Source organism: Natrix helvetica (assembly GCF_964273705.1).
Source record: "Natrix helvetica genome assembly, chromosome: 5".
Taxonomy (NCBI): Eukaryota; Metazoa; Chordata; class Lepidosauria; order Squamata; family Natricidae; genus Natrix; species Natrix helvetica.
In genome coordinates this window covers 119,925,069-119,946,167 of record NC_138551.1, presented here as the reverse complement: position 1 = coordinate 119,946,167, position 21,099 = coordinate 119,925,069, and the positions used below count along the sequence as shown (strand labels likewise).

The 21,099-nt window shown below is 44.6% G+C and overlaps 1 pseudogene across 1 annotated transcript; it reads left to right on the top strand.

Moving 5' to 3' along the window:
• The first annotated feature begins 15,337 nt into the window (after window positions 1–15,337).
• LOC309392696 (vomeronasal type-2 receptor 26-like) lies at window positions 15,338–20,659 on the top strand (annotated as a pseudogene). The gene is made up of 3 exons: window positions 15,338–15,433; window positions 15,984–16,110; window positions 19,750–20,659. The product of its transcript is annotated as a vomeronasal type-2 receptor 26-like (transcript).
• The last annotated feature ends 440 nt before the right edge of the window (window positions 20,660–21,099 follow it).

Genomic DNA, 21,099 nt, shown 5'->3' with positions numbered 1-21,099 from the left:
AGAGACTCAAAAAGGGGTCTGAAAAAAACTGAAAGGGCTGCAGATTATTTTCCTTTCTTAGTTCAATCCTTAATTTGTCACTTGAATAATGAATTTTATTTAAAGTAGTGGTGGAATCAATTGTAGTTGCTGTACCTCAGCCCATTTCCATATTTGTGTAACTGATCATTGCTTCTGGATCAATGGTGGCTTAACGCTCAGTAGCCTTGTGGAGGATTATATATTTTTTAAAAAGTATTTGTTGTTGCTGTTGGTTATAATAGCACTTTTTTTTGAAAAAGTTTTTTTTATTTTTAGACAAAGACAAACAAAACATGAAACATAAAACCCTCAACAATTACATATAGCATGTCGTTTGGTTACAACCATTTGTCCCTCACCACTTTCAATTGTATATAAGATCACAGATTGTCCATCAAACATACATAGATACATTATTATCATTGTATGTTCAGCTACAATTGCTATTCCTTCATTTTAAACAAACATTCTAGAAATTAGATTCATATATATACCTATATTCCATTGCATCCTTATTTGTCTATTTAATAAAAATATGTCTTTATAGTATCACCTATCTCATTCTATTATTCTAATAACACTTTTTTTACAATAGGGATGTTTCTGGTTTTCTAAAAGTCTTACGGTTTATTTTCACCATTCAAATGGTCAACAAGAATTCCCAGCTCCTCCACAATCTCACACTGGGCTACAACCTCCATGACAACCATTGGAGCACTTTCCACACTTCAGATGCCTTGCTGGACATTCTCTCCACTGGAGAAGCCAATGTCCCCAACTACGGCTGTGGAAGGAAGGACAACCTCATGACTTTTCTTGATGGAGCTAAAAGGGAGATCTCCATCCAGATGTCAACATTAGGAGGCACCTACAAAGTTCCACAGGTTTGTGTGTGTTTTTCTCCATCTGGCAAAGTGAGGGGTGGGTGGTGGTGGGTGAGCAATAGATGCAATCATGGCTTCTCAATACAATACAATAGTAGAGTTGGAAGGGACCTTGGAGGTCTTCTAGTCCAACCCCCTGCCCAGGCAGGAAACCCTATACCGTTTCAGACAAATGGCTATCCAACATCTTCTTAAAGACTTCCAGTGTTGGGGCATTCACAACTTCTGGAGGCAAGCTGTTCCACTGATTAATTGTTCTAACTGTCAGGAAATTTCTCCTCAGTTCTAAGTTGCTTCTCTCCTTAATTAGTTTCCACCCATTGCTTCTTGTTCTACCCTCAGGTGCCTTGGAGAATAGTTTGACTCCCTCTTCTTTGTGGCAACCCCTGAGATATTGGAACACTGCTATCATGTCTCCCCTAGTCCTTCTTTCTCTTAAACTAAACATACCCAGTTCCTGCAACTGTTCTTCATATGTTTTAGTCTCCAGTCCCCTAATCATCTTTGTTGCTCTTCTCTGCACTCTTTCTAGAGTCTCCACATCTTTTTTACATTGTGACGACCAAAACTGAATGCAGTATTCCAAGTGTGGCCTTACCAAGGCATTATGAAGTGGTATTAACACTTCACGTCATCTAGATTCTATCCCTCTGTTGATGCAGCCTAGGACTGTGTTGGCTTTTTTGGCAGCTGCTGCACACTGCTGGCTCATATTTAAATGGTTGTCCACTAGGACTGCAAGACCCCTTTCACAGTTACTACTACTGAGCAAGGTACCACCAATGCTGTACCTGTGCGTTCCATTTTTGTTGCCTAAATGTAGAACCTTACTCTTTTCACCATTGAATTTCATTTTATTAGATAGTGCTCAATGTTCAAGTTTGTCAAGATCCTTCTGTATCTTAAGCCTATCTTCTGGAGTGTTGGCTATTCCTGCCAGCTTGGTGTCATCTGCAAATTTGATGAGTTCCCCATTTATTCCCTCATCCAAATCATTGATGAAGATGTTGAAGAGTACTGGGCCTAAAACAGAGCCTTGGGGTACTCCACTGCATACTTCCCTCCATGTAGATGCAGTTCCATTGAGGACTACACATTGAGTGCGGTTGGTCAGCCAGTTACGAATCCATCTGGTGGTGATGCTGTCTAACCCACATTCTTCTACTTTATCCTGTAGTAGGTTATGGTCTACCTTATCAAAAGCCTTACTGAAGTCCAAGTAAACCATATCTATGGCATTCTTCTGGTCCACTAATTTTGTCACATTATCAAAGAATGCAATAAGATTAGTCTGGCATGATCTGTTTTGACAAATCCATGTTGGCTTTTGGCTATTACTTTGTTTGCTTCTAGGTGTTCGCAAATTCGTTGCTTGATTATTTTTTCCAGAATCTTTCCTGGTATTGAGGTCAGGCTGATAGGTCTGTAGTTTCCTCGATCTAATTTTTTCCCTTTTTTGAAGATGGGAACCACATCAGCTCTTTTCCAGTCCTCTGGTAGTTCCCCGGTGTTCCTGGACTCTGAAAGATATAATCCAGTGGTTCTGAGATCTCGTCTGCTAGTTCCTTCAGAACCGTGGGGTGTAATCCATCCGGTCCCGGTGATTTGAACTTATCTAGGGTAGACAGGTGCTCACTTACCATTTTCTTCCCTATTCTTCTCCATGGAATTCAAGAGCTGTTTTTCTCCATATTAGCAAAAATGTCAATATTTTACCCCATTATGTTCATGTTGAGATTAATCATAAAAGGCCTGAAATGCAAGCAATACTTTCCCTGGAGAAGACATTCTACCAACTATTTTACTGATCAAAAATATCCCTGGGGTCTCTCTTCGCATCTTTATTTTCACATATAAAAATGTCTACCCTATCCAGTCAGATTGAAGTTGGCAATAATAGCATTTTATCTATCTAAAAAGTGGAATAAAAAGGACTCTAGCAATTATAGACCAAATAGACTAGCAGATATTGTGGCTAAAATTTATGCCATGATCCTCTTAGATAAACTTGAGAAAATTGCATTCCTTGCAGAAGAACCAGAAGTTTTTAGGTACTGAACAGCTATATAGATTTTATAATAAATATTGCATGTTAATAATCTAATATTGGTAAGAAATTTGTCTTGAAATATCTCATCTATATCAGCGAAGTAAAACACAGTTAGCTGGCTTTCTAGATGTTAATGCATTAGGGGACAATCTCTCAAATGTGAGCCAGCAATGTGTGGCAGCTGCCAAAAAAGCCATTGCAATCCTAGGCTGCATCAACAGAAGGATAGAATCCAAATCACATGAAGTTTTGGTACCGCTTTATAAAGCCTTGGTTAAACCTCCCTTGGAATAGTGCATTGAGGGCAAACCTTTTCAGCACCAAGTGCCAAAAAGGGAGCGTGCACACGCTTTTGTCAGGGATGCAATCTGGAATAGGTGTTGCCCAGCGTGCATGCTGGTGCACACATGTGCCCCAGACAGTTCATCTTCCAGTTTCTGGCACGCTCGCATGGGATGATCAGCTGGCTGGCACAAATGCAGACTAGCTCTTCCAGTTTCTGCCACTGCTGTGCGTGCAAAGGCCAGCTGATCATTGCAAAGACATGCACACCAAAAACCTGGAAGAGCAACAGGCAAGGCCACATGTGCCAGGTGACATGGCTCTGCATGCCACTTAGCCGGAGCTAAGAAGCTGAGGCAGAGGGTGCCATTTTCCCCTCCTGGGGTCTCCGTGCATCCCATTTTTGACCTCCCCTTTCCCCAGAAGCACTCTGCCAGCCAAAAACTTTGGTCTTACTTTGCAGTTTCAGTCCGTGGGGCTTGCGAAGGTAAGGTCTGCACTCAGCTGATGGGTGGGGGCTGATGTATGTGCAGGGCAGCCTCGTGATCCCGCTGGGGCCAGATTAATGGCTTTGTGGGCTGTATCTGGCCCGCAGGCCATAGTTTAAGGACTCCTGGTATAGGGTCTCCTTCTTCTTTAGAAGACCTAAAAAGTCCTTTCCAATCCTTTTATTTTGTTATAAGTTCTGTTATAGGTACTGTTAGATATCCATACTAACTACAATAGCACCAAGGTCCTCTACAGTCAGCTCAAGCCCGAGGGTACCGGGAAACATATCTGGTTTTGTTGCAGGCCTGCAGCGAGCTCCGAGCAAACCGGCTCCAGAAGTTCCAGCCGCAGCCTGTGAAAGGTTCCAGGAGCTTCCACCAAGCGGAGCTGCAGAGCAAACAGGTCCGTCTGATCTGTCCAAAGAAACTCCTCCTACTGAACTGCGCAGGTCAGGCAGAGCTACCCCAAAGCCCACCTACCTGCGTGACTACATTACCAGTAGGATTGTTCCATCTAAGAGGGGAGGGGTGTTAGCTATCCATACTAGCTACAATGGTTTCCACCAAGGTCCTCTGTTCCGGCGAGAACAGAGGTTTAATCCCATTGGTCGAAGGGTATGATAGCTCCCTATAAAAGGGCTGCTGTCAGACTCAACCTTCGCTGGATTGTTCTTACTTGTTGTGTTATAATAAAGAACTGTTGTTACTGTTAAGCCTGTGTGTGCCTATCCATTACCCTATTTAATAGGTACCATATTTTTTGGAGTATAAGACGCACTGGAGTATAAGACGCACCAAGGTTTTGAAGAGGCACATTAAAAAAAAGTAGGTAGATAGATAAAGGGAGAGGGAGGGAGAAAGAGAGAGTAGGTAGGTTGATAGAGGGAGAGAGTGGGAGAGAGAGAGAAATACAGTAGGTAGTTATGGAGAGAGAGTAGGTAGTTAGATAGAGGGATATAGAGAGAGAAATACAGTAGATAGGTAGGGAGAGAGGGGGGGTAGGTAGGTAGGTAGATAGAGGGGGAGAGAGAAATACAGTAGGTAGGTAGGTAGATAGAGGGATAGAGAGAGAGAGACATACAGTAGGTAGGTAGGGAGAGAGAGAGTAGATAGGTAGGTAGATAGAGGGAGGGAGAGAGAGAGAAATACAGAAGGGAGGTGTTTCCAGGTGTATTTATCCATGTGCTGGAGAAGGAAATCACTGACAACCTGCAGTACTTAAGACTTGTTTCTGCTGGCACAGCATTTGATCAATGTAATTCTCATCAATCACTCTACCTAAAGAGCTTTCCGAAAGGCGGGGAAAAAAAGTTTTTGCACTCTGCAAACCTCCCCAAAATGGCCTGTTTTTAGTGAAAATGGGCACTTTTATTTCAAATAAAAGGCATGAATAGTCGGGGGGGGGGCATGTAGAGTGCTCCTGTGGGAGGGGGCAAAAAAGAGCAAAAAACAGCCCGTTTTTCATGAAAAAGGGCCCATTATTTGTCGAAACAATTGTATGCATAGTCTTATGGAGGCTTATCGAGTGCTGCTGGCACCTGGGGGGGCAAAAACGGCCCATTTTTTGCTCATTTCTGCCCTCCCCAGCCACTAGGAGTTCTCTGAAAGCCTCCATAAGGGTATGCATGGCCATTTTGGTGAAGGGGGCGGAGCTTCGGGAGGCAAAAAAATGCTGTATTCGATGTATAAGACGCACCCAGATTTTCAGCCTCTTTTTTGAGGGAAAAAGGTGAGTCTTATATTCCAAAAAATACGGTACATATGTTTAGCATGCTGCCCTCATCATCAAAGGAGCTCAGTTAGATCAAAGACATGAGTGAAAGTGGTGCTTAAATAAAAACCTCATAGCTCTCCAGCTTCCTCAGCCCCAATTATTAAAGTATATGAGGCCAAGGATTCCCCCATGTTCTTATATCAGTCTGATGTTTGGGGCTTCAGAGAGAAACCACCAGCAGAACCAACCCAATCACAGCCTCTGAGGAGGATCTTGGAGTGGACAAAAGGATTCCAGCTGCTGCCCCTCAGAGCTGATTTGCGAATTTACACAATTTCTGCTTTGTCTAAAATCAGAAAATATGGTTATTGGCATTTAATCTATGGAAACTGTCACTCTGAAAATTGTGGCTGTTAGAACAGACAAAATTTCAATTAGAGACCAATTTTGGATACTGACAAATTGTATTAGGAACTGAGGTCTCCCTGTTTCTTGTACAATTGGAGAAGAAGCTAAAAAGATTCCTCCACAAAGAATCTGGGCCATAGAAGCATTAAAATATGCAGCAATCCTCAAAATTATAGTTGGCCCATTATTGGAATAGAATACTTCAGTTGGCATTTGCACATGTTAATCTAATTGAAATAAATTGTAGGGGTGAGATACAGTAATTTGATTTACATTGTTTATAGTTTTTAAATTTATTTATTATTTTCCACTTTTATAATACAATCTTGTTAATATTCTGTCTTTAATATTTTAAACAATGTCTAATTAACAAATGATTCTAATGTTTTTATGAGAACAAAATTGGATTTATTAAAATCTAATATTTTGCACTTGATCTGACCTCAAATATAACACAGCATTCTTCATTGTGTATGCAGCTCAAAATCAGATAAGTCTGTTATCTGATAAGTCTGAAACTCTGAAGACGAGGCTACTGATTATCAGCTTTTATTTCTGCAGAAAGCAAAAGACTAGATGACCTTTTTGTCTCCCACCTTAAGAGAGCAGGCAGAGAGTGAAAAACAGGCATTCCCCAAAAATTTTTCCAAACATCTTACAGCTCACATAGCTTGCACAGAACGTCATTGCTATGGAAATGTAATTTGATATCACGTGAATTTCATGATTTTTCTCAGCACTCTGAAAACAACAGACTTTAGAAGGGAAGAGAAATACATTTTCTGGCGTATAACTCAGAGCTTTGTTAGGGAATGCTGAACACACATTTTAAGGTACAAGGAAGGTTACTTGGCAGAATTCACATTTTACTTTTCACAAAAAGTTACTTTGCTAGGCTAAGCTTGGGAATTCACCTAGAAGTTTTATCTATGTAGTTGGCATGGTTACAACGGAGCTTCTCTAAACAGCAATTTAACAAAAGCTGAATTAGGTTACACTCTGTGTATGCTCTAATCCAGTGATGGCAAACCTTTTCAAGACCGAATGCTCAAACCGCAACCCAAAACCCCTTATTTATCTCGGAGTGCCAACAACGCAATTTAACCTGAATAATGAGGTTTTAATTTAGAAAAACAATAACAGCGCTTTCAATGATACAAACACCTTTTTATTGAAAGGTAAACGTTTGCATTTGGCATGCTTTTGATTAATCTGACTTTTGCTGTTGAATGCATGCTGGTAATCTTTCTAACCTTGACTCATACGTTGTAAGTTTGAGAGCAACACATGCAGCACTCAGGTCATCTGTTAGTCCAGGGGTGTCAAACTCAATTTCAATGAGGGCCCCATTGTGGTTGACTTCGGAGGCCATGGTGGGCATGGCCAGCTCCCACTGCTGCTGTTCTCACTCTCCTTGGTTGCCCATGGTGTGTGCAGGAGGGCAAAGAATGTGGGTCAGAGGGAGGCCCACTCCCTCTCCTTATGAGACCTAGCTTTGTAACAAAAGCAACCTCAATGATAGGATGGGAGACCACCAGGAGAGGTCAGGAGGAGGGGACAAGGGGATGCTAAAAGGCAGATTCAGGCACCCATCCTCTTTTGCAGAGTCATTCTTGGGGCAAAAAGTGGTTGCCTGCCAGTCTCCTGCTCCTCCCCTCCCCCCAACTACTTTCCACTTAACTACCTAATGGGGCTCTTTCTCTCATGGAGCAGCAAATGGGGACAGAGAGGGTAAGAGAGCAATCCAAGTGTGTGTGTGTGTGTGTGTGTGTGTGTGTGTGTATCCAAACTGCTGCCAATGGTGTGGGCGACACCTGAGCAGGGAGGCAGGGTGTGTGTGTACATTCCTCCCCATTCAAGCAGGGCCTCTCATTTCCCCCCAGCACAGTCGGGGCATTAAGGCTGCTGCCACCTAAGCACCATGATTGCCCCCTCCCCAGCCAACCAGCCAGCCCCACCTGACCTGCTCCCTGCCGGCTCCTGCAAAGCCTCCCCATTCTCCTCCTCCTCTTCTTCTTCATGTCATCGTCCTCCTCCGCCCAAGTGGCAGTGGGCTCCACAGGACAGGCTCTCATTTCTGCCCTGGGGCAGAAAACTCTGGTGGGCTGGAAGTGAGTGTGAATGGCCTGGCTCTCCAGGGCTTCCTGGGTCAGTTGGAGGCTTCCTTCAGCCTTCAAACAGTTGCAGGGTTTTTTTTTTTTCTTTCCTTCCAGGTTGGACTGGAGGCCTTTAAGGGCCAAAATGGGGTGCGGAAGGCACATGGTGTTTTTATTCCTTTTTGGCCCTGGAAAGCCTCCTGCACCAACCTCAAAGCAAAGAAAAAAACCCTGCAACTGTTTGAAGGCTGAAGGAAGCCTCCAACTGAGCAAGGAAGCATGGGGTGGGGTGGGGGGTTCCAGGCCATTCACATTCACTTCCAGCCCACTGGAGTTTCCTTGCAATGCAAGCGCCCCCCCCCCCGAATACTCACGCGTCCCCCGCCCTGGCCCTCAGCATAGGCCCAAAAACCTGCTGGCTGGCAGGAGGGGCTCCTGCATGTGGATGCTAGTGGAGCTGGACTGGGGCGGCTGGCGTTCCGGGAGAGGACGCTCTGCATGCCACAGTTTCCCCATCACGGCTCTAATCCTTTCAATTCCTTTTTCAGATCAATTATGTAACAGCTTCAGAGGCTCTGAGTGATAAAAGCAAATTCCCCTTTTTCCACCACATTCTCCCCAAAGAAGGGATCCAGTACCCAGCAATTGTCCAGCTGCTCCTCCACTTCAGATGGACCCTGATTGGCCTCTTTGCTTCAGACACAGAAAAGGGAGAGAATTTCATGAGGACTTTTACTCCTATGCTTGTCAGGAATGGAATTTGTGTGGTTATATCACAGCAATTCTCAACAATCAGACATGCAGCCCCCCTCAGGGATTCCCTCACTAAGTGGAGACAAGTCAACATCTTTGTTCACTTCATAGAATTTGATTTCATTTGGGAGAGAACCATTCCTTTCCACGCAATACTTATGCATCTCCCAGGACCCACTGAAGGAAAAGTCTGGATCCTCACAAATTTTTTGGGGTATACAATACATAAATACAAAACTTTCAAATACATCCATAGTATTTGGAACTTTCGTTATCTGGTAAAGGAAAGGCCAAAGGATGATGTCTTTGAACCCTTTTTCTTTGTGGAAGAAAACTTTCAAGATGATTATTTTCACTGTTCTCTTTCAAAGAACGTCTTTTCTGTCAAACTCCGCAGAAGATGCACCCAGAAAGCCCCACTGGAGACCCAGTGGAAAAGGGACAGAAAAAGGGTGCCAAATTACTACCAACCTTACAGTTTCATTAAGACTCTGGCCCAGGCCTTGAATGCCACTTATTCCTCCAGACCAAGGAGGAGAAGAAAGGAGGGAGAAAAAATGTCAGGGTCTCCAAGGCTGCAGCCGTGGCAGGTATGGGGGTCCCGATATGGATCCATTAATCTTAGATCCTTTGGAGGAGGAATCCAGAGGAGAAAGAGGGGAACCATCTCAACAGATCTGGCCAATTTAATTACTCAGGGAATTAATGGTTCCAAAGAGTACATACCATGGCATTTTTATATTTAGCACTGCTAATTGGAAAATGCTGCATTCTTTTAAAAATAAATTCCCGTATTTGTGGGTTTATGATGAGCCTGGTGGAATTCCACCTTCCTTCCGTCCCTATTGCAGGTGGGTCTGTGTGCAGCTGGAGAGGCAGCTAAGCCCCCCTATTCTCCTCCAATGAAAGGGAGCCTGGCGTGGATCTGGATGCTTTATTGGGAGAAGAGGGCAGGAGAAACTGAGGAGATGCAAAGAGTGGAAATCAAATAGAAAGATGAGATAGGCAGCATTAACGAACAGCCAGCAAAGAAGCAGCTGGAACCTCTACAGCGATGCTCCGTGTGAGGGAGGGAGGCCATCTCTGGATGACCAGGGGTCTCGGTCACAATGGCTGCTTCCGTCTTCTCCAAAGGCTGACAGAAAATGGAGTCTGGCTTCAGACCTTATAGTTAGGCTTATCTGCCCCTGGCAGATAATTATTCAGCTAAAATCTTATCTCTTTTAACTGAATTCATTTTTCCATGTCTGACACTGTGGAATAATAGTGAGCAGATCTTACATTCATGTGTAACATGAGTCAGGTATTGGAAGAGGGGTGTATCCAGTGGTGGGATTCAAATTTTTTGCTACCTTGGATCCTTTGGAGGAGGAATCCAGAGGAGAAGGAGGGGAACCATCTCAACAGATCTGGCCAATGCTCTGTGGGCATGGCTTGGTGGTCTTCTTATTGGGTGGGTGTGGCTCAGTGGTCATGTGAATGGGTGGGTGTGGCCAACTTGACATCACTCACATCAAGAGATACCTTGCCTGGCCTCTCTTTGCCTCAAGGAGATACAATTTCCCTGTCTATTTATTTACTACCACTGAACATCCAAAATACACAATTTAATCCTATGTACTGTATATATGCCATATGTGTGTGCATACATATTACATAGTATAGTGTGTGTATAGGCACACAGAAAAATACATTATCTACTACATATACTGCATGTGCATGTACCAGTGGTGGGTTTCAGCTGGTATGGACAGATAAAGGAGTACCAGATGGTGAAATTTAGCTTGCCTTAGCGTACCCGTTCGTTCGAAGGTCCCGACATGCCCATGTGGCGTGTGCTGCCTTTTTCTCTTTGATAGCCGCTTCGTTTCCAATGAAGGGGGGGGGGAATCCCTGCAGAGGGAGGAAATCGTATGGATTCCCCACCCCCTTCAGTGGAAAAGAGGCAGCTGTCAGAGGAGAGAGCAGCGTACGCACGTGGGCTTGTCCAACAAATCCTCGCCTCCTGTTCTTTCTTCGCCTGTTTGAAGAACAGTGGCAGACATGAGGAAAATGGTGTCTGTGAGAGAGAGGGATAGAGAGAGAAAGAAAAAATGAGAAAGAAGGAAAGAGAAAGAAAGAAAGTTGGAGAGAGAGAGACAAGAAAGAAGGAAGGAAGAGAAAGAAAGAAAATAATGGGAGAGAGACACAGAAAGAAAGAAGGGAGGAAGGAAGAAAATAAGAAAAAGAAATAGAACTTATGACCCCAATTGAGCCCAAAGTTTTGGTTGCTAAGTAAGAGCATTGTTAAGTGAATTTCACCACATTTTCCAACTTGGCCACACCCACCCGGTCACATGACTGCCAAGCCACTCCCACAAAACAGGCCACACCTACAGAATAGGTTCTAAAAACTTTTGAAACCCACCACTGGTATGTGTACGTACGTACACACACACACACACACACACACACACACACACACACACACACCTTCTAAAACTATACACATTCAACCTTACTTACTTTGTTTGGAAAAGCACAGTCCACTTTCTCCCATACATCTCACTATAACTTCTTACACACACCTTCAGATGCTCTTCCCTAGCTTACACATGACTGTTAGAGCCAGGAGATGTCATGGACTGAGTAAAATGTGGCGAAACTCACTTAACAATGCTCTTGCTTAGCAACCAAAATGTTGGGCTCAATTGTCATAAGTCAAGGACTGTCTCTGCCTTCCTCTGCATGGCAGCCTTGTCCTAGTAAACTCCTTCCCTTTTCTGGCAATTTTCCTCTCTGTTAGAGGCACCAAAATAATCCAGAGGATATAACGTCTCCTGCTGGACCAGGGGGTTGGACTAGATGGCCTCCAAGGTCCCTTCTAACCCTGCTGGAGCAGGGGTTGGATTAGAAGATGACCTCTGAGATCCCTTCCAGCCCTAGACTGCTCTGCTGTTTCAAAGAGTCTTCTGAAGCCATGGTTTGCGTCCTTCCTTCCTTTCATTTTTTTCTCTCTCTCCCACCTTCACTCCATGTACGTATCTATCTATCCATCCATCCATCCATCCATCCATCCAACTATATCGCATTCACTTTCTCCTCTCTCCCTCTTTCTTTCTTTCTTTCTTTCCCTTCCTTCCATCCCTCCCTCCCTCCCTCCCTCTTTCTTTCTCCCACTTTCTCTTTCTTTTCCTTTTCTTTCTTGTCTCTTCCTTTCTCTCCCTTTCTCTCTTTCTTTCTCTTCCTACCCCTTCCCTTCGTCCTTCGAAATCTAGGAGACCCATCTAAAACAAAAACTCATTTGGCTGAAACTGACCATTACACACACACATGCATATTCCGCGCAAGCAGCCAGAGGAGGGGGACTTGTGGGGATTTGGAAGGGTGGGCAGCTTGTTTATACTAAGTATTGGAATGAGAGGAAAGAGAGAGAGAAAGGAAGAATGAGAGAGAAAAAGAAAGAAAGAATGAGAGAGAGAGAGAGGGAGGGAGGGAGGACTCTGAAGCTTTTCAACATCGTGGGCCGCCTGGGAGGAGGCTATAGAGACCCTAATCCAACAAGAGAAGAAGATCTGAAAGCCAGGAAATATGGAGCGATCCCAATTCTGCAGCAAGAGGAGTTTCTGCAATGGGGAGGGGGAGGGGGTAATCCCAGCTTCCAAAGGCCTTTTAGCCATAATTGCCACCAGAGCAGATGTTGGGGAGGGGGGCAAGGAGGAAAGGGGTCCCCTGACTCTCCCTCAGACCCCCAGGAAGGAAGGGAAGGGAGGAGGAGGGAAAGGAAATGGGAAAGAAGGAAAGGATAAAGAAGGGAGGTAAAGGGAAGGGACGGAAAAGGAAAAAGGAAGGGGAAAGGAAAAGAAAAAGGAAAGGAAAAAGGAAAGGAAAGGATGACTAAGGGAGGGAAAGGGAAGGGAAGTAAAAAGAAAGGAAAAGAGAAAGGAAAAGAGGAAGGAAAGTAAAAGAGAAAGGAAAGAGGGAAAAGGTGAAGAATGGTCGCTGCTGGAGTGGTTGGGAGCAGCCTGAGGTGGGCATTCGGGAGCAGACCAAGATGAGCAGGAGGCCACGGCAAAGGCAGGCAAGCAGGCTGGGCTTCATGGACACGTGGTCGAGGCAAGGGAGCCAAAGAGCAGCTGCAGCTATGACTCTAAGGCCCAAGCCAAGGCCTATGAGGCAAGTAGTGATGGAGCAGGGCATGGCCAGGCAGAATCTTTACTACCGGGGAGGCTGAAGTTGCTGAATCCCACCATTGGCTGCATCCTCCCTTCTCCAACCGAGAGATTGTGTCAGTTGGAAAGGGGGCTCCCAGACTCCTCCTGATCTTCAGCTCTTCTCCTTGTTGTCTTTCCTCAAGGCTAAGAGCAGCTCCTTTGATCTCTTCCTTGGCTTCCTTGTCCTTCCCTGAAGTTCACATAGATTTTGCAAGTAGGGGCAGGGCGGGGCATGGCAAGGCAGAATTTTCCTCCAAGTGTGGTGCCTGCAAGGGGACCTGGTCCTTGAGTTGGGGTCTCCCCAAACCAGAATGTTCATTTCCTGAGATTCTTATGGCTGCATTTGCCTTCTTTCCATGAACATCTCCCTGCTGACTCAGATTCTGTTTCCAGTTAACTACGATTCTGAGATCGTTTTCACAAACATGGATATCAAGTTTGATATCCCTCATCTTTCTTCCAGTCCATCATTTATTTGAGTGTTATTTGAGACTCTATTGTTAGTCAAGCCCTTTTAGCTAAAAATCAGATATTTTTCTACTGCTTTGTACTTATGCATCCTTCTCTGTGTACAATCATAAATATTGTTTCTGGAAACTTGGTATTGCTCTTATAACATTTTATTTTATTCAAAAAGGTAAAATACAATGTTTCAAAGAAAAAACTATTACAAAGACAAAACAAAACTAGAGAAAACATTTTTTTTTAAATTGTGCATTAAAAACAGGCAAAAACATGCATATTGTCCCTCCAGTTGAATACAATACAGCAATAATAGTTTCTCCCTCTTCCAAAACAGGCCCATAATTATAAACTACACATCTATTTGCAACTTGTCATCTGTCTGCTGCATATAAAAAACATAGTTAACAGGCAATCCAACAATAAAGTTAAATTTCAAAACTTCAAAATTGTCTGTTATCTGCTATGTATTTAATTCACATAAAATTTACAGGTACTTCTTATCTACCACAGTCACCACAATCATTATCTCTGATCCATCCAGAACCTGTCCAGGGTTAAACATCTTTGTTTGATTCTTAATAATAATACATTTCCTTACAATTTTAAATAGGATCTTCCCCAACAACTGCTTTCCATTCTCCAAAGTCATAGGATCTCCTGTAAATGGAAAAACAACGGCTCTTAAGACTTGTTTTCCAGTTAAATATGACAAGTCCATTCCCCAATCTTCCTCAATCTTCTTGAAAGAATCCATTTCATCAGTCCTCCATTCTGTCCACTTTGAGTCTTCAGGGTCCATGGCCTCTCCAGCCATCTCCAAGCAGCCTGCTGTCAAACTAGACTCCTTCCTCAGGGATGCAAGTTAAGTTCCAGTCCATCCATCCACTCCATCCGATTCAACAATTGTTGCTTCCTTCTGATTATCTCCTTTAAGTTGATTTAAACCCATTGTTATTTTATCAAACTTTTAAAATGAAGTTTCAAATAAGGCTTCTAAGTTGAAAGACTTTATATTCTTTAAATCACATCAAATTCAGTTACTCTAAAATTGTATTAATGACCATGTTAATGACAACATAGAAAAATGGATGACCAATGGTAAATTGTTATCCATCACCTTCAGGTTTCCTAGGAAACATTAAAAAGGGTTAAAATTATTTGATATCATTTTAAAGACAGCTTATATCCACTTAGTTATCATACCACCCCTCAGAATTCTAATCCTATCACAAAATTCTTTGTGAGTCCTTTACTGAAATCCAGTTCTATTACCAGAGTTCCCATTATCTATTTAGGAAGTGTGATGATATGCGAAAGTGACTTTTGGGATGAGGAGAAGAGAGGCTGCCTAGGGAAGGATCAGATAAGAGGGGAGAATCCTGCAGCTGCATAATGGGAAAGAAAGAAACTCAGAAAGGATCCTCCCTAACTTTTCAGGCTGAGAAAAGTGCTGGTGGGAGATTCAAAATTTTGTTAATGTCCCATTACAAACAAGTAGAATTAGCACATCTGGGGGTGTCTTCCAAGGAGAAGATTAGCCTGTCAGATTTCTTCTTGATAAACCCATGCTTTCTGGGAATCAACCTGTTGTTTTCAAAGAGTTTATAGATCATCTTTTTTTCTCTGTTCATTTTATTGAATGTTCCCTGTAATTGACCAACTGTGTTGATTATATTTTCTCTATATTTTGTCAATATATGATTGTCAATTTTTTTTCAAACTTTTTCATTCGCTTATAAAGATAATGGCAGTATTTGTACCTATTTAATCATATTTGGAAATTAAACAATTGTAGAAGAAAGATTCAAAGTGAGATAAGAAACTAAGTTTTTTTACTTTTCATATTCCTGGATGTTCCCATTCTAGTTTCATCCCTTCCTGAAGAAGAATGAATTTTGGAATATTTCCCACTTTAAACTGTACTTGGACCAAAATGGAGAGATAAAAGCAGATATAGGCATTCACGGCTACTTGCTTCCCCCCATGGAGGATGCCAAAACAGAGAAACTGGCCTATTTTGAAAGACAGAGACTTTCTATCAATCAAGCTGTTCTTTCACGGATAAAGTTGCTCAATAAGGTGGGATACATTTTGCTGTCTTTTCTCTGTTTTCTAAAGCCTGAGGTCCCATTTCAAGTGGGCAAAGCCTATAGTCTCCAGGATGGTTGGCCTTCCATGCCAGTTGGTGTCATCTAATGGAAGTTCTTCAACAGATGGGACCTTTGCCATGTTTTATGGAAACCTTTCAAGATCTTACTGGTCAGAAGTTTCTTTCTTCATCACAGTTTTATTCTGTATTTAAAAAATCTAATGGAATAAAAGTTTCCTAAATATTTTATAGAAAACTGTTATCAGTTTTAATAAAAATATATCATCATACTTAAAACTTTTCAATTCCATCCCTCTAAACTATTAAGTAGAAAAGTACCTTATTATAGGAAAAGGGAGGAACTAAATGAAGAACCTGCCAGTTGTTCTACCTCCTGCATCTGTTTAGAAGTAGTCAGAGATTTCATATTTACCTCGGTGAAGACCAGAGGCTACTTGTCTCCATCCATTTCTCCCTCCGTTTTCCATGGACGGAGAGTCCTAACATCTTTTCTTTGGTATTCCTTGTTTTTCTGCTCAGTCCCTGCCTCAGTCCAAATGTGTGGAAAGTTGTCGTCCTGGATTTGTCAAGAGGGCTCGAGAAGGAGAGCCAGTTTGCTGCTATGACTGCGTTCCTTGTCCAGAGGGGACCTTCTCCACTCAGGAAGGTGGGTCACACTGAGGAAAACGGGAGGCTTTGTGGAACTGGATCCATCCAGAACATTTTCATGAAAGTACAAGTTAGAAGTTCATCTGGTTTTTTAATTTTTACCTTGCACAATTTCTTATCTAAAAGGAAGTAAATCAAAAAGACTTGAAGGAAGGGCTGGGAGGAGATGGGAGGAGGGGGTGGCAGACTGGGCAAGCTTTACTAAAAGCCCTGAGGAAATAGCTCTCCTGCTTTTTAGTTTCGACTTGTGCTGCTAAGTTCACCTTTCTAGGAACATTTGAGTTCTTTGAAACTTGATGAATTGTTTTAGGTCCACCTCCTGAAAGACCTTGCAATTCACTGTATATTGGATTATCCCCTTGAGAATCACTGAGAAGGTGTCACTGGTCCATAATATGGTGCTGTGGATAGTGATGTGGGGAACTCATTACACAAATATTCTGCCAGTCATGTAGATCAATCAATCAGAGTAGAGCTGGAAGGGACCTTGGAGATCTTCTACTCCTGCTCAAGCAGGAGAACCTATGCCATTTCAGACAAGTGACTGTCCAGTCTCTTCTTAAAAACCTCCAATGTTGAAGAACCCAAAACTTCTGGAGGCAAGCTGCTCCATTGGTTAATGGTTCTCACTATTAGTAAGTTTCCCTTTAATTCCACATTGCTTCAAGATATAAGATACTGCAGGTCAGGGGTGGGTTTCAAAATTTTTTACTACCAGTTCTTTGGTTGTCCCTGGGGGGGGGGGCATGTGACTGGCTGGTCATGGTCAACTTGATGTCACTCATGCACATGCCCATTCAGTCATACAGTATGTCCCCCACAAACACACACACACATAGCCACGCCCAAAGAACCAGTGAAAATTTCTGTTTTGCCAGCTGGGAGGCTAGCAAAGAAGCTTCGCTTTCCCTGCCACCGCAGAAGGCATACAAACACACACACACACTCCCCATCTAGCTGCTTTGTGTGGCCGGGAGGGTGCGTGTGCGTGGGGAGACACCCCTCAAGTGAGCGCCAAAACACATCAAAGGCACATGGAGCAGATGGCTGATCGTTTAAGGAGGGTCTTAACAGGATGCAAAAGGACAGGGCTTCTCTCCTTGGGTCCAGCCATCGCCTTGCTGTGTTATTTCCCACCCCCACACCATGAGAGGAGGAGGAGGGTAGAGGAGGAGGGTTGCCTTAGAGCAGGAGCGAAGCAGCTGAGTAGCTCCCTTCATGCCACATTTGTGCGTAAGGCAGCCTTAGCTTCCTGCTGCTTCGGGCTGGAGCTTGCTCCCTCTGCGCTTGGTTGAGGAGCTGCAGGGGGGACATGGCAAGGTGATGACTAGGGCCATAGTGCAGGAGAGAAGCCGCGCCCTTTTGCGTCCTGCTAAGACCCTCCTTACGTGAGCAGCTGGCCATCCCACGTGCACCTTTGCTGCAGTTTGGCACTCGCTTGAGCAGGGGGGGAGGTCTCCCTAATTGTGCGCACCCTCCCGGCCCTGCCACAGCCAGCCAGGGGGTCGCGAGAGGAGAAGGAGGAGGGCTGTCCAAAAGGAATCCTCCGCCATGGCTGGCAAGCACCCCAAGGTGAGCTTGCTGGCTTGGCCCAGCGGACAACTTTTCGAAAGAGACTCAGAAACAGAGAGAGAGATTGAGACACACACACACACACATATACTTCTGAGAGAAAGAGGGAGAAGGGGAGAGATCAGCTGACAAGTGAGGGCTTTCTCTGAGCCTGACACCCGGGGTGGGCATGCGTGGTTCAGCAGAGCCAGCACCCTTTTCCCACTGCCCTGAATCTTTAAAGCCGCAGCTGGGTGCTGCTAGCCTGCCCCCGTTTATGACATCCCCTCCTCCTGGATTCCATTCTCACTGTTAGATACTTCCCCCTCTATTGCTACTAGACAATGGAAGTCTCCACTCAGGTCCTCTGTTGCCAGCGGGAACAGAGGGGAACCTGATTGGCTGAAGGGCCGGACAGCTCCCATTTAAAAGGGGAGCTGTCCGACCATCTACTCAGTGGAAGTTTTCACGTACTTCAATGAATAGCTGTTATCGCTAGCCTTTTGTGCCTTTCATTACCTGATCTAACACCCACCTTGCCAGCCCTTGTGTGTGAAGGTCGGCGTCGGTCCCAGCTGGGCCAAGCCAGTGTCTCTGGGCAGAGAGCAGGCTGCGCATCCCTTACCGCTCGCCACCGCTCGCCCTCTCACCACTTTCCTGGCCAGCCACCCAGCTAAGCAGGCAGGGCCTGGGTTGCAGCCATCATGGAGGGGACTGTAAGGGAAGTGAGCCCCATGCCAGCATCTCTGCCTCCTTCCTCTGAGAGCCATCTTGGGGGATGGCCAGCCTCCCCGGCTGCTGCACCCTTGCCTTCCACGTGAGAGCTGGAGGAACGAGGCAGCCTCGCTTCCCTTACCACTCGCTGCCGTCCGCCTGCTCACTGGCTCTTTTCCTGGGGAAGGGCCTCGGGAGGCTTTGCTGAGCTGTCCCAGAGCTGTGTAGAGGCTTCCCTGCTGGAAAAGCCGACCCGCCACTCCCATGAGAGGCTTTGGCAAGGATCTTGCCTGCTGGGCAGCCTTTTCAGAAGCATCGTGGCTCAGCCTCACCTTGCCCAGCTCTCTTCTGATTCCTTTAGACCAGGCTTTGGTCCAACTCCTCATGGAAAGCTCAGAATTGGCAAAAGAACTCAATTCAGCCAGAAAACGTTACTTTTGACCCAGAACTCAGTTTCGAACAAGAAACACATATTAGTGGTGTCCTGAGTCGGGAAAGCTAAAAAACCACTCCATTCGGTGATCTGCGGTTCTTTCCCCCTGGGGGGCTTTGTGCAGGCTCGACGGCAGGAAGAAGCATCCCATTGCAGGCACCCAGGATGGCCTCGACCTCCGCCTCCCTACCACCCCCAGCTCCGTGCAACTTCCCCGCCACCCCACTGACCTGGGGACACTCCCAGCTATGCTGGGTGGCCATCTTTCACATCCCATTGCGGGCTGCAGTTGGCCCTTGGATGGCCCCACTTCCTCCAGGTGCCTCTTCCCAGCTGGGAGACCCTCTGGGTCATCCCTGCCGCTCTGGGTTGGTAAGCAGCCTGCATGCCACCCCCACATAACCTTTATAAATAGAAATTCACCATCTTCCTTTTAAACTTTCCATGATATTTTTTCTAAAACTTCTTATGTTTACATAGCAAGCATGATGCCCCTGCCAAATGGAGCATTGGAGGCCAGAATCGCCCACTTGCTTGCCGATTTCCCGGCTGGCTGCCTCACTGACCAGGTGGGGTCCGGGCTGCAGTCGGCGGGAGGGGATTGCAACACATGGGAGGTCCAGTATATTAACTGCCATGAGGAATGACTCCAGGGGTTTTCCTAAAAAGATTATATGATTCATTATTAACCTCTAATAATGGAGGTTGCTATGAAGATTCTACACATTACACAGGAAATAATTAACATCCTAGGACTTCCCTCAACTTCAAATACCTAGCTATTTTTTTAAAAAAATATCCTTCTTATGCTCTTTTTAATGAACTCATTAAGAAATACTTCTTGGAAAATGCCCATGGTATCAGCTGTTCTCCAAAGAAGGTATTTCCTGTAAGATAAAAGGACAGAATGTTAAAGAAAGTTGCTTTTTGCTTTCTCAGATACAGAAAAATGCACCAAGTGTCCAGATGACAAATATCCAAATGTGGACAGAGTCCAGTGTATCCCCAAAGTTATAACCTACCTGTCTTATGAAGACCTTCTGGGCATCATCCTGGTCTCTTTTGCCCTATTCTTCTTCCTAACCACAGGCCTTGTTTTAATCATCTTCATTAAATACCGAGAAACTCCCATTGTCAAAGCCAACAACCGGGACCTCTCCTACATCCTCCTGGTCTCCCTCCTGCTTTGCTTCTTGTCTCCTTCTCTCTTCATTGGTCAACCAAGGAAAGCCACCTGCCTTCTCCGACAAACGGTCTTCAGCATCATCTTCTCAGTTGCTGTTTCTTCTCTCTTGGCCAAAACCATCACGGTGGTGCTGGCTTTCCTGGCCACAAAACCAGGAAACCGAGTGAAGAGATGGTTGGGGAAGAGTTTGGCCAACTCCATCATCCTTTCTTCTTCTGCTGTCCAAATTATCATCTGCTCCATCTGGCTGGGAGTTTCTCCCCCCTTCCCTGACTCTGACCTCCACTCCCAGCCTGGAGAGATCATCCTGCAATGCAACGAAGGGGCTGTTGTCATGTTCTACGTCACCCTCAGCTACATGGGCTTTCTGGCTGCCATCTGCTTCACGGTGGCTTTCCTGGCCAGGAATCTGCCTGGGGCCTTCAACGAAGCCAAGCTGATCACCTTCAGCATGCTGGTCTTCTGCAGTGTCTGGGTGACTTTTGTGCCCACCTACCTGAGCACCAAAGGGAAACACATGGTGGCTGTTCAGGTCTTCTCCATCCTGGCCTCCAGTGCTGGTCTGCTGGGCTGCATCTTCATCCCCAAGTGCTACATTATCCTCTGAGGCCAGTTCTGAACACAAAGGAGCATCTTACTGCCAGAAGAAATGTGGAAATGTGAGAAAGAGGAATTTCAACTCCAAGCTATTTTCTGTACATGATCGGGGGCAACAATTTTTATTCAAATCAATAAAGATTATCTGGAAGATTGTGAGTCTCTCTCTGAAGATTTCTTGGAGGAATGAGAATGTGTTAACAAGATAGAAATAAAAAATTAATGCACGGGCAATCTTTATGCCTTCATTTCTCAATACATTTTACCCAAACTGCTGTGGAAATACGTTTTTTTTATTTAGACAATGTCTTTTTCTTGAGATGGTAACAGAGGGTGGGCATGAAAGTACCTTGATGCGTGCTAATTATGTATATTCATGCTTATATCCTCTATTAGATATGCATCTTGAGGGTTATCATTTTGTCCTCCTTTCCAGAAATGTTTAAATATGAGTGCATCCTTTTGTCTGTGGGATTTCCTCCCACTATTTTACAGAGGGAAATTCC